The sequence below is a fragment of the Schistocerca piceifrons genome, chromosome 2, assembly GCF_021461385.2.
Source record: "Schistocerca piceifrons isolate TAMUIC-IGC-003096 chromosome 2, iqSchPice1.1, whole genome shotgun sequence".
Lineage (NCBI taxonomy): Eukaryota > Metazoa > Arthropoda > Insecta > Orthoptera > Acrididae > Schistocerca > Schistocerca piceifrons.
In genome coordinates, this window is record NC_060139.1 from 325851449 (window position 1) to 325865481 (window position 14033).

Sequence of the window (14033 nt, forward strand, 5' to 3'; positions counted from 1 at the left end):
CATTAAAAAGGCTTCCTAAGTGACTATGGCCGCGCGCCGAAAATTAACAGGCTTTGAACGCGGAATGGTAGTTGGAGCTGGACCCAGGATCATTTCATTTCGGAAATCGTTTGGAAATTCAATATTCCGACATCCACAGTGTCAAGCGAGTGCCGAGATTACTAAATTTCAGGCATTAACTCTCACCATGGACAACGCAGTGGCCGAAGGCCTTCACTTAATGACCGAGAGCTGTGGCGTCTGTGTAGGGTTGCAGTGCCAACCGACAATCAATGCTAAGTGAAATAATCGCAGAAATCAATGTGGCATGTACGACGAACGTGTCCATTAGGACAGTGCGGTGAAATCTGGCGTTAATGGGCTATGGCAGCAGACGACCGGTGCGAGTGCCTTTGCTAACAGCACGACATCGCCTGCAGCGCCTCTCCTGGACTCGTGATCGTATCGGTTGCGTCATAGATGACTGGAAAATCGTGGCTTTTCCAGATGAGTCCCGGTTTAAGCTTGTAAGAGTTGATGGTTCCAGTGTGGCGCAGACCTTACGAAACCATTGACCCAAGTTATCAACAAGGTATGGTGCAAGGTGGTGGTGGCTACGTAATGATGTGGGCTGTGCTTACACGGGAATCTCTGCGTACTCTGGTTCAATTGAACGAGGCATTGACTGTAAATAGTTATGACTGACTACTTGGAGACAATTTTCAGCCATTCAACGATGGAATCTTCGTGGATTACAATGCACCATGTCACCGGGCCACAACTGTTCAGCATGGTTTGAAGAAAATTCTGGAGCCACCCAGATCGCCTGACATGAATCCTATCGAATATCTGTGGGCCATTATCGAGAAGTCATGGACAAAGTCCTAAACCGTCAGCACTGTCACAATTATTGACATCTATAGAGGCAGCGTGGCTCAGTATTTCTGTAGGAGACTTCTAACGACTTGTCGAGTCGATGCCAAGCCGAAGTGCTGCACTAGGTCGTGGAAAAGATGGTCCGACACGATATTAGGAGGTATCCCATGACTTTTGACACCTCAGTGTAAGCCAAGAGAAGCAAAAGCGGGTACAGTTTTCCACTGTTCAATACGTGAACGGAACAGAACAGAAAGTAACAAGTGAGAACAATGTAGGCTCTACTGGGCGACTGGCAGTAGCTTGCAGAGTATAGGGGTAGAAACGAAATAAATTCCTATAGAAGAAAAAGTTGTGGCGCAACTTGACTAAAAATGATCAGGTGGTAGGACACGTTCTGAGGCATCAAGGGATCATCAACTTAGTGTTGGAGAGAAGCTCGGAGGGTATAAATCGTAGAGGGAGACCAAGGCATGAATACACTAAAGAGATTCAGAAGCATGTAGGTTGCAGTAGTTACTCGGAGATGAAGCAGCTTGCACAGGATATAGCAGCATGGGGAGCTGCATCAAACTGGACTGAAGGCAACAACAACACTAGAAGAAAAATATTTTTAGCCCTTACTGTCAGTGGAAATACAGTGGTTATTGATTTAAGTACTCTTTAGAGAGACCGGCCGCTGTGGCCGAGCGGTTGTAGGCGCTTCAGTCCAGAACCGCGCTGCTGCTACGGTCGCAGGTTCGAATCCTGCCTCGGGCATGGATGCGTGTGATGACCTTAGGTTAAGTTATGTTTAAGTAGTTCTAAGTCTAGGTTACTGATGACCTCAGATGTTAAGTCCCATAGTGCTTACAGCCATTTGAACCATTTTTTCTTTAGAGAAAGGAATAATGGGAACCTATACTCTACCAACTAGGGAAGTGAGTTGTATATTGGGACATTTTTCAGACTTTCGCCTGTAGCCAGCGCTGTAATTGAAGATGAATATACTGTTTTATTTCGTTTTTAAGAAATTGCATTCAATTATCTCGTACTATAGTATTTTTTCTGAAATTACAAGAATTACTCCGAAAAAGTAAGTTTTTCCAAACGTGATAAAATGTTCCAAGTTACTACATGATCATATACCTAGGGATAAATAATGTACTGAAATTTAAAAGCAGTACTATCGAAAAAAGATGGCCATTGGTGTACTTAATCGTCTGTCAGCTACATTATTAATGCACTAGACACCAATAATCAGTAATTGAAGCCAAGTTAAGCAGACGTATTACCAGGAACCAGTTACAAAGTAAATACATTCTGAAGTAGAAGCTATGCGAAACTACGACAAATTTCCATTTTCAACTCCGATAAAATAAGACAGCAAGGAAGCTCAGATCATTTGCAGATCTGGCATGTTACATAGCAGAAGGCCATCAACCATTTCAATGTGCATGACCGACGAAGTATGGCTTAACCAGACACACGTTAAATAATCAGTTTTAAAAAGTATATAGAATTTTACTCATCATAATTGCCTGAAAAGTCTGTATCTGAAGAATTAACAAAATCGTCAAAATATCTTTAATACTTTATGCAGCTGTTAAAGGTGTAGAACTCAAAATATTTACAAATACTACACAAAACATAACCTCAAGCCTCACGGTAGCTTACCGGAAACAGCTTATAGCAGCCTGCAGCGCGCTTGCTTTCATGTGCTTCTAAAATCGGTCTCTAGGCTGAAGTAGTGACCATGAAACACCATGTGTTCCTACGCACACTATCCTCAAATTACCATGCTCTCCCCTATACTGAATGAGAACTACTGTTAATAAAATCTTCTTAGCCGTCTGTTTGGTTGCTTTCTGATTGAGAGGGCAGTTTTAGGCGATTGTTCAATTATCTGGTTACTTGAGAAACGGTTTGTAGGTATAGCCGCCACTCAGAATTTCTTTTATACCTCAGGCCAGATTGTCAACTGGCAGCCGCACAGCTGCACAGCGAGGGGTATCAGATAGCCGTTCCTGGTATTAAGCAGGACTCTACGCCTCGAGGCAAAAGAACCCAGCCGCCACTGGAGTGATAGCTCCGCCAAGTTATGACGACGTTCAGCCAGGGAAAGCCCTCACACGTGCACCTACATTAGCGTCGCCTCTAAAACTGATGTACATGCATTTTCACACCTTGGCCTATCACGAAGCTGCTGTGCACTGGAGAAAAAAAGGAGACTGAAATGCACACCGAATATCCAATTATTACCGTTGCAGTCTACGATGAACAACGCTGGGGACTGGAAATAGATGTTACTAGGGAGTCTATCTGTTACCACTGAGACATTTCATCTCTATAAACATCGTGTGACTGTGGATTGGAAAGCTTGTTAAAGGTTGGACAATATGAAGCCATTCTCGATTGTAGTTAATTTGTCCATGGTGCCAGTACAGTTAGTTAGCAGATGTGCCAAGTGTACGTTGAAGGGGAAGAAAAACTATCAGCACTCGAATCATTCACGATATGTTAAGACAAGGATTCGTAACCTAAGGAATACCATAGCCACCATATGGTACACGAAATGAGAAAGAAAATGAGTTTAACTTCTCTTCGACATCCTCTACATTTAATCTGTTTGGAAATGGGTCATAATAGTACGAGTGTCTATATTAATTACTTCTTAATGTCCAAACACGTGAATGTTTCACTTCACGTAGGAGGCATGACACCATGATTTATAGCTGAGATGGTATTTCGGAAGTTATTTTAGCTAGTTAGTAAAGTATCGCCTTTTGGCGATTGCCATTAAAGCTGGAATGTGTAGTGACGAATAAATAAAAAAAGTTCAACTTTAAATTCTGCTGTACAAAGTGAAACATACCGAGCTGCCAGAATTTAGAAGAATACTTAACTGAAACCAAAAGCTATGCTATAAGAAAACAGTTACTACTGTTAGTAGTTAGCAGTTAGAAAACCTCTGCCATTGCAAGCGTTATTCAATGAACTGTTCGTTGTTATTAAGCTTCTAGTCAATATACAATTAAATGATCGACGCCGTAGAACATGGGGTAGTAAATAATTATCGTGTCACTTTTCAGTGGCAAAAGCACTTTCAGGAATCTCAGGTTCATTACCATCTCTTCAAGCTTTTCAGGTATGTGCTCAGTTACATCTCTGGACATAGTGCAACGGGAGTACAGTGTATACGATTATCAATGACGACAATATGTACAGCAGTGGACAGTCGAACTCACTGGGGATATTCACCTCTAATAACACTGAACTCTTTATTATTTATTTTGAGCTTTTCCTCATTACAGAGGCTTATCTCCAACATAATAATTTACCTGGAAATGACAATACAAACAATAAACGTTCTTAAACTATACTCTCAAAATATTTCTCCAGGTGTTTCGATCTTGCGTGTCCTCTTCCTCTGCGCCCATTCTCCTCATTGTGTGCTGTACATTTTGGAGCCAGGTGGTCACAGGTCGTCCTCTTCTTCTTCTCCCCTCCGGTTCCCACTCCAGTATCAATTTTGGTATTCTGGCTTCCTCCATTCGTCGTACATGCCCGTACCACTGTAATTTCTTCCTGTCCATTACATCATATATTCTTTCTTTTATTTCCATTCTCCTTATTACTTCGGTGTTCCTTATCTTTTCTTTCCTGGAGATTCTTGCCGATCTTCTCCAAAAGTCCATCTCTAGAGCTTGTAATTTTTTAATGTGCTTCATGTTAATTGTCCAGGTCTCCGTTCCATACAGAACCACACTCTCTAATATGGATTTGTATATTAATTTTTTAGTTCCGCTCATTACATTCCTGCTCCATAAGACTGAGTTAAGCATCCCAATGACCCTCCGTCCGCTACTAATTCTTTTATTGATTTCTGAGTCTGATTTTCCCTCGATTTCTAAAATGGATCTCAAATAACAGAAAGTGTTTATCTTTTTGATTTTCTTTCCTTCAATGTAAAGCTCATCTGAATCATTAGTCAAGTATTCTGTTTTTTGGTAATTAATCTTCAAACCCCAAGTTTTGTATGCTACTGCTAGTTGATTGCACATATAGTTAGCATCCTCCCCATCTTGTGCTACGACTACTTGATCATCAGCAAATAATAAATGATTTGTAATCCCATACTATTACATTTACGAGACCATGTTCTAAGGCTAATATCTATATAGATTTTAAATAATGATGGTGACATGGGACAGCCCTGTAAAAGGCCTTTGCTTGTTCTAAATTTCTGTGAAAGTTTATTACCAACTTTCACTTGGCAAATGTTATCTTTATACATCTGTCGTATTATTTTAATCAAGGAAGGGTTTATGTTTGCCATATGTAGTGCTCTCCAAAGTAATTTTCTTGGAACAGTATCATACGCTTTTTCTAGATCTATGAAAATTAATCCTATACTTTTTGATTTTTCCCTATGTTTTTCCAAAATCTGTCGTAATGTGAAAATATGGTCTACACATGATCTACCAGCCGTGAATCCACATTGTTCTTCTTGGGTTCTAAAATTTTTTTCCAGTTTGTTTTTAATTACTTTCGCGAAAATTCTCATTAATGTGTTTGTAACACAAATTCCCCGATAGTTTGAACAAATTTTGCGATCGCCTTTCTTAAATATTGTATTAATGTAACCTAGCTTCATTTCGTTGGGTATTGAATCTCCATGTATCATTTTGTTGAAGAGCTGTGTTATCAGTTTCACAATTTTGTCACCACCATATTTCAAACACTCCAGATTGATATTGCCTGGTCCCGGTGATTTACCATTCTTTCCTGTTCTCAACGCCTGAAGTACTTCACTTCCTAAAATATGGATCTCATCATCTTCATGTCCTTTATCTTCCCCTGTTCCGTCTTCTAAATATTCTTCTCTGTTCTCATTTAATAATTTTTGGAAATACTCTTCCCATTCCTTTTGTGTTATCAGTTGGAGATTAGTTTTGCTTTTTGTATCCTGTCGAAGCCCTTTCAATACTGACCATGCTTCTTTTGCTCTCCCAAATCCTAATTTGCTATTCACCTTGGCACATGTTCTTTCCCATGCTTCATTTTTTGCCATCCTTATTTTTTTCGTCACTTCATTCTTCTTTTCCTTGTATATTGACCTTGTTTCTTCTGATTTATCATTCAACCACTGAAGGAACGCATTTCGTTTTTCTCTAATGAGGACCTCTAGTTCCTCTGACCACCACTCTGCTGCACGGTTGTGGTTGCTATCTTTTTTACCCAACACCTCTGTTGCTATGATTTTCACATTAGCTTTTATATAGTCATATATTTCCTCTGTACTTCCTTCAAATGATTCAACCAGTTTCCTTTCCATCCTGGCCGCAAAGAGTGTTCTGATACTTTCGTCTTGTAGGCTGTCAATATTAAAAGGTAAATTTTCATCTTTCTCAGTCTGGTTCGTTTTATTTATGTTACTTGTATCACTCCTTGCATTCTTCCATGGCCAGAAAGACTTCATTTTAACTAGATAGTGGTCTGATACACACTGGGCTCCTCTATAAGATCTGACGTCTACTGCCTTGAAACTACTTGTTTGCCTAATGATAATATAATCTATTATAGAACGAAGTTCTTTGGTGTTCTGTTGCCAAGTATATTTATGAATGTCCTTATGTTTGAAAAATGTGTTGGTAATTTTTAGATCAAATTGTTCACAAATTGCGATCAATCGTTCTCCATTGTCATTATATTCGTCTTCTCCATGTTTTCCTACTATTCTACAAGATTCTCTAATTCCTACCCTTCCATTCAGATCTCCCATGATAATCAGTTCCTTTCTTCTTGGGATTTTTTCAATAGTCTCCCTGAGGGTGTCCCAAAATGTATCTTTCTCCTTATCTTTTGTGTCGTTCGTGGGTGCATATACGCCAATAATCACAACTTCCCTAGCAAATAATGTCATTTCAACAGTTATTATACGTTGATTGATGAATGTCCAATTTGTGATTCTTTCTTTCCATGATTTTTTTATCATAATGGAGACTCCTGCTTTGGCTCTTACTGCTTTTGATACCCCACTCCAGATATGTACATAATTATCCAGTTCTTCTTCTCCTTGGCCTTTCTTCTTTGTTTCAGAGAGTACGACAACATCCATGTTGAACATGTCAAGTTCTGCGGGGAGTAAATGTATTTTAGTGGAAATACCTTGCACATTCCAGCATCCAAACATAATTTTCCGTTTTTCATTGCCAGTTCGTCGTCCAAAGTTCCAATTTTTCCGAGGCATATTATTAGGTTTTTTAGCATTTTTATGTTTTTATGTGAGTGAGGAGCTGGCCCACTGCACAACCCCCAACCTGGAGGACCAGGTAATTTTTACTCAAGGTTTTCTTCCTTTAGCCTTTGATAAGCCAATATCATACTACAAGGCAGCAGTTGCTAGTTTTGGTCCACCTCGGGTATTTTATTTCCCCGGTACCCACCATATCTGGTGAGCATTCCCCTATCCGCCACCTGGGGAGGCGCCCGAAGGGAGACCAGCAAACTGCACACTGAACTCTTTAATATACTGTTATTTGATAATCAAATGTGTGTGAAATCTTATGGGACTTAACTGCTAAGGTCATCAGTCCTTAAGCTTATACACTACTTAACCTAAATTATCCTAAGGACAAACACACACACCCATGCCCGAGGGAGGACTCGAACCTCCGCCGATTTGATAACCCATTCAGTTGTTTTATTGATGGTTTTCAGTTCACATGTTGGATTTCGAAATTATACACTTTCACCTTCCGACGTGTAACAGCCATACTCAACCGAAACAGTGAAGTGGGTAAAGTGAAGCCGGCAGGTGTAGCCGTGCGGTTCTAGGCACTTCAGTCTGGAACCGCGTGACCGCTACGGTCACAGGTTCGAATCCTGCCTCGGGCGTGGATGTGTGTGATGTCCTTAGGTTAGTTAGGTTTAAGTAGTTCAAAGTTCTAGGGGACTGATGACCACAGATGTTAAGTCCCACAGTGCTCAGAGCCATGTGAACCATTTGGTAAAGAGATCCAAAACGTAATCACATTGAAAAACAGTAGGCACAGTTGCTGTAAGCATAAGATATGCCATTTCTTACATGTACCCAACATGAAGGCCAAATATTAATTATGTGACTTTCTTTTTAGGTGGTAACTAAACCTTTGTGGTTACCCACTGAGCCCTGATAGAATGGCAAAGACGAATCTTTTGGCACTAGTTCGCGGGAGGAGGCAACAGGAGTGCAATAATACATCGAACACCGAAAGTACTAGTACATTCTTGAGCTACAAAAGAGCAGCAGAACGGCCGAGAAACGTAACACATTCATTATACGCTGTACAAAAGATTTTTATCCCTGAAGAACATAAATGATTCATCACAAATCCTAATGTACAGCGAAATGCAAAACTCCGGAAAAACGTACATCCACAGCAACGTATCTTTATGTGCCGACGTTAAGTGTAAATAATTTGATTCAGCTAGTTTACGGACCCGCAGAAACGTTTCCCGCCTGACGTACTTACTCCGAAAATCACGTTACTTGTGTCGTGATTGATGTGGCGCCGTCGATACTAGTTGATGGCCACAAAATACTTTCGTAAATCTGGTTTCTATCCAAAAACGTGAAAATAAGTTACTGTAGAAGAAGCTCAATGTTTTTAGTGTGATTTATCTTCACGAAAGTTCTGAAGTTTAGGTCAAGATGGTGACGCACTGTCTGTTGATCATGAAATGCACATTGAACTGTTTTCTTCGTCCGTTTATCAGTCCAATTAGGGCCATCAAATTTTCTCCTAAGACCAAATTTCTATCTGGCTGCATTTGGTTCGAGTGCAAGAGCACTAGTTTGTAACAATTATTTGAGGAGAAGATCGTTAAATCGTAACAGAAGGCAAATATTGGTAGTGCATTGCTCGAGGGAAACTAAGAATGACTCGCTAATGTATCTCGGTTCTCCGAGGAGTATTTCTTTAGACGCCGTTCAATTTTCAACGAGCCGAATCGGAATTTCGTTGAAACAAATATGCACGTCTGTTAATTTCCGTTTTATCATATTTGCTATAGAACTCCCTGTAGAGTAATTGCGCGGGACATGCAAAGTCCTGAGAACTATACCACTCTGGCAGAACTGCTGTTCCGTGTGACATTTTTACAGTTGATATGCATGTTGAAAACTGGAAAAGATGGTACATTTCAGATTAGGTGTGCAAGTTGCCAGTCATGAATAGGTGCGTCCCAAAATCCGTAGGCAGTGGTAAGACGAAACTTTCAGTAATTTTTCGCGCGTTGGAAGGAGGAGAGTATGGTGCTATTTTCGGTCTAGAAACGCTATCTTACTGAAGCACTCATTCTGAAAAATGGCTCGAGCACTATGGGATTTAACTTCTGAGGTCATCAGTCCCCTAGAACTTAGAACTATTTAAACCTAACTAACCTAAGGACATCACACACATCCATGCCCGAGGCAGGATTCGAACCTGCGACTGTAGCGGTCACGCAGTTCCAGACTGAAGCGCCTAGAACCGCACGGCCACACCGGCCGGCACTCATTCTGAAACGCGTGTATTGATTGATATGATGCCGACGACGCCGGTAAGATACTTACGCAAATGTGATTTCTTTTAAAAAAATGTGAAAGTAGACTAAACGATTAGCCGGTAATATAAAAACGGGGGAATCGAAAGGAGAGATGCCGGAATTAGGGCAATGATACATAAAGTGCGTTTATTTAAGAACCTGCACGGTACACTGCGTTTCCGGCAACATGGTGCAACACACAAGCACACACACACACACACACACACACACACACACACACACACACACACACACACACACAAATATATTCAAAGATGATACGTTGCCAAATGAAATTACGCAAGTTAGTATAGCCATTTTACAGCCATAGTCTACCTGTAACGAGAGTGTTACCCCAAGTCCTGTATCGTAGTTGTGAAATGATGACGGACTGGCACTACCGACTCGTCTTTACCTAAATTCAGTCTGGGACCTTGCCGTAGGGTGCCCGGCCAGCCAGAATCTCATGGTTCATTCCTACGCTGCCGACATAACTTCCTCTCCTCGGTGCAGTGCTACGTCCATGAGTTTTGGAGCCACAGAATAAATCGAAAACTCCTCTTAAAATTCAACTCTAAATACACATAAATAGCGCCAATCTCACCGACATGGACACATTTATACTTCAAATATGCCGGTATTAGCGCCGGAACACAAGCTCGGCCTGAGGAAAGACAGGGTAGGAAATAAGTTTAGATCTGTGGAACCATACCAGAGGTAGAGTGTACAGATCACTAAGTACCTTATATCCGGATGTATGGATGGAGATCTGAAGTCGGCTCTTCCAAACCACAAGTTCTCTATTTTAACCATAAAATGAGAATGAGCCACCAAGCTAAACCTAATGCGAACGCCTGTGACTTCTAAGCATAGCTAAATGCCTTTTTCTAGCGAGGGTTAGTGAGTAGTGCAAAACCCCGAGTTACCTGCTGCAGATACAACTGGAGGTGAATCTCTGACTGATGCGGAAGATCTAATACACGCCAGTTTCAATAACTATCAGTTGCTGAATTTCGTTCTTTTTCCTTTATGGAGAAAATGCCTCTGGTGTTGCCAGTCCTTTTACAAAGTGTGTCATGGTAGTTCTAGGTTAGGTACTTGATGTAAGCAAAAGTATGCCTCTAACAAACTAATTAGGGGGTTGAGGGTAGTTGTAATGAGCAGATTGGTTTCTCTTTTCGTGTGTTATAGAGGCACTAGAGCCTCTCGCTTAAAGGTTTAAGCACGATAACAAAGTGAACGACTGTGATTTGCATCTGCTGCTCAATCGTGGATCCCATGTTTTTGCGTGAAAGAAATATTGTGTACTGACTTCACAGATAGCGAAGAGTTGAGATCTCTGTGGAATTGTAAATTGTGTGTAGAATGCTAGACAGACGAGCCACTGGTGCATCTAAAAGAAAGGAACGTACTAGTTTATGGCGTTGCTATTTCTCTGCATCTCTTCAATAGGAAAGATTTGAGTGAAAATATCTAATGTTTTCTACACATTAATGGGATAGAACTTCTGAACGAACATTCACTCGCTTCTACTGCTTCATTCTGTAACTTTTTCCTTAAAACAAATATTTGTATTACGCATACAATTTTTAATATCATCTGTGACTTGTCTTGAAGCGTTAATCTCTTGTCTTCAGACAATTACATTAGATTTTTATAAAAATGGTGACGCGTACAAGTGGATGCAACAATTCCTGTGTGTTTGCATTCTCCATCGAACATATTGCAATGAGTCACACCGTGTTAGACTCATTTGTAACACTCTACGGTTTGCGGAAGCAGCGCAACATATACAGTTACACAACTCACGCAAAGACCAACTTACAACACAGAAGACATGCGCCTAGTTATGGTTTATTAGATGTGGAACGTTTATGTCATTATTGCACTAAATTGTCGCAGAATACGTTTTACATCGTGTGGCTTTTATACTGTAGTGTAAATAGACGATTTTAAACTAATACACTCCTGGAAATGGAAAAAAGAACACATTGACACCGGTGTATCAGACCCACCATACTTGCTCCGGACACTGCGAGAGGGCTGTACAAGCAATGATCACACGCACGGCACAGCGGACACACCAGGAACCGCGGTGTTGGCCGTCAAATGGCGCTAGCTGCGCAGCATTTGTGCACCGCCGCCGTCAGTGTCAGCCAGTTTGCCGTGGCATACGGAGCTCCATCGCAGTCTTTAACACTGGTAGCATGCCGCGACTGCGTGGACGTGAACCGTATGTGGAGTTGACGGACTTTGAGCGAGGGCGTATAGTGGGCATGCGGGAGGCCGGGTGGACGTACCGCCGAATTGCTCAACACGTGGGGCGTGAGGTCTCCACAGTACATCGATGTTGTCGCCAGTGGTCGGCGGAAGGTGCACGTGCCCGTCGACCTGGGACCGGACCGCAGCGACGCACGGATGCACGCCAAGACAGTAGGATCCTACGCAGTGCCGTAGGGGACCGCACCGCCACTTCCCAGCAAATTAGGGACACTGTTGCTCCTGGGGTATCGGCGAGGACCATTCGCAACCGTCTCCATGAAGCTGGGCTACGGTCCCGCACACCGTTAGGCCGTCTTCCGCTCACGCCCCAACATCGTGCAGCCCGCCTCCAGTGGTGTCGCGACAGGCGTGAATGGAGGGACGAATGGAGACGTGTCGTCTTCAGCGATGAGAGTCGCTTCTGCCTTGGTGCCAATGATGGTCGTATGCGTGTTTGGCGCCGTGCAGGTGAGCGCCACAATCAGGACTGCATACGAACGAGGCACACAGGGTCAACACCGGGCATCATGGTGTGGGGAGCGATCTCCTACACTGGCCGTACACCACTGGTGATCGTCGAGGGGACACTGAATAGTGTACGGTACATCCAAACCGTCATCGAACCCATCGTTCTACCATTCCTAGACCGGCAAGGGAACTTGCTGTTCCAACAGGACAATGCACGTCCGCATGTATCCCGTGCCACCCAACGTGCTCTAGAAGGTATAAGTCAACTACCCTGGCCAGCAAGATCTCCGGATCTGTCCCCCATTGAGCATGTTTGGGACTGGATGAAGCGTCGTCTCACGCGGTCTGCACGTCCAGCACGAACGCTGGTCCAACTGAGGCGCCAGGTGGAAATGGCATGGCAAGCCGTTCCACAGGACTACATCCAGCATCTCTACGATCGTCTCCATGGGAGAATAGCAGCCTGCATTGCTGCGAAAGGTGGATATACACTGTACTAGTGCTACCATTGTGCATGCTCTGTTGCCTGTGTCTATGTGCCTGTGGTTCTGTCAGTGTGATCATGTGATGTATCTGACCCCAGGAATGTGTCAATAAAGTTTCCCCTTCCTGGGACAATGAATTCACGGTGTTCTTATTTCAATTTCCAGGAGTGTATTTTGGGGAACGCAACATGTCGTTCGGAAAGTATATGCGATCCCTGTAGACTATAAATCTACCGCTGTACTCTGCAAAATAGTGTGAGCTACATGGCGGAGGTTGTTTCCCATTGTACCACATATTGAGATTTCTTTCCGTTCCATTCGCGTACGGAGAGGGGAGAGATTGATTGCTAAAATACCTCTGTGCGCACTGGAATCAGTCTAACCATGCCGTCACTTTCCCAACGAGGGCGTCACCTAGAGATTGCAGTACATTCCTCAACCAACTGTGCCTCCTGAAACTTGTTAATTAGGCTATCGCGGGATAGTTGAACTTCGAGTGTCTGCCATTCCAGGCTCTGAAGCATGTCGGCGGCACTGTCCCGTGGGTCAAACAAACATGTGACCACTCGTGCTGCCCCTTCCTGTTTAAATTGTACATCGGCTGTTGGTTACACCTAGCACGAGTCCAGTACACTCGAGCAACACTCTAGACCGGGTCGCACTAGTGTATTGCGAGCGACCTCATTTGCAGACTTACTGCGTCTTCCCACCAGCCCACCAAGGAGCCGAAGTGTACCTCCTGCAACCACCTACGACTGAGCCTACGTGTGAAATCGATTTCACACTTCCACAAATTATTATACCTAGACACTCGGAGTCATAGGTCACTACGTTCCTGAGCTTCGGGAAGTGCTCAGTTCTATACGTCATGTAACACATTCACATCCCTATCGGTTAAAACGTAAAGGATTTGCGATGGTACGTCTAGCAATTCAGGGAAGTCAACAATCGGTTCCCCAAGCACAACCGAAACAATATGAGGAAATGCACATCTACACCGAAAATGTCTCCTCCCCTACTCAAAATAAAATTACGTAGTAATGTTGGCAAGGTAGTGGAGATTACGATCAGTCTGAAACGGCAGAACTGCTTTGCCAAATTTAAAAAGGAAACAAAATAATAACTACAAAACTATAGGCTGCTAGTCCACTATGGACAATTCTCCTTCGTAGCTAAACTCTTTCCCCTAGCAGACGTTCTCGAAATTTATATGTAGACGCGCGTTTAATATTACACAATTGCGCCGCGAACAAAAAACAAAAATTACCCTGTTCTGTTCAATGTTAAGTTACTCTGTTATAAAGCAGCACACTTACTGCCACATTCTGGTCAATATTTTGTACTATAACTTGAACTGCAATTCCTTTGATTCAAATTACATGTATACAATAATGTAAAATGTGTGGCGACCCA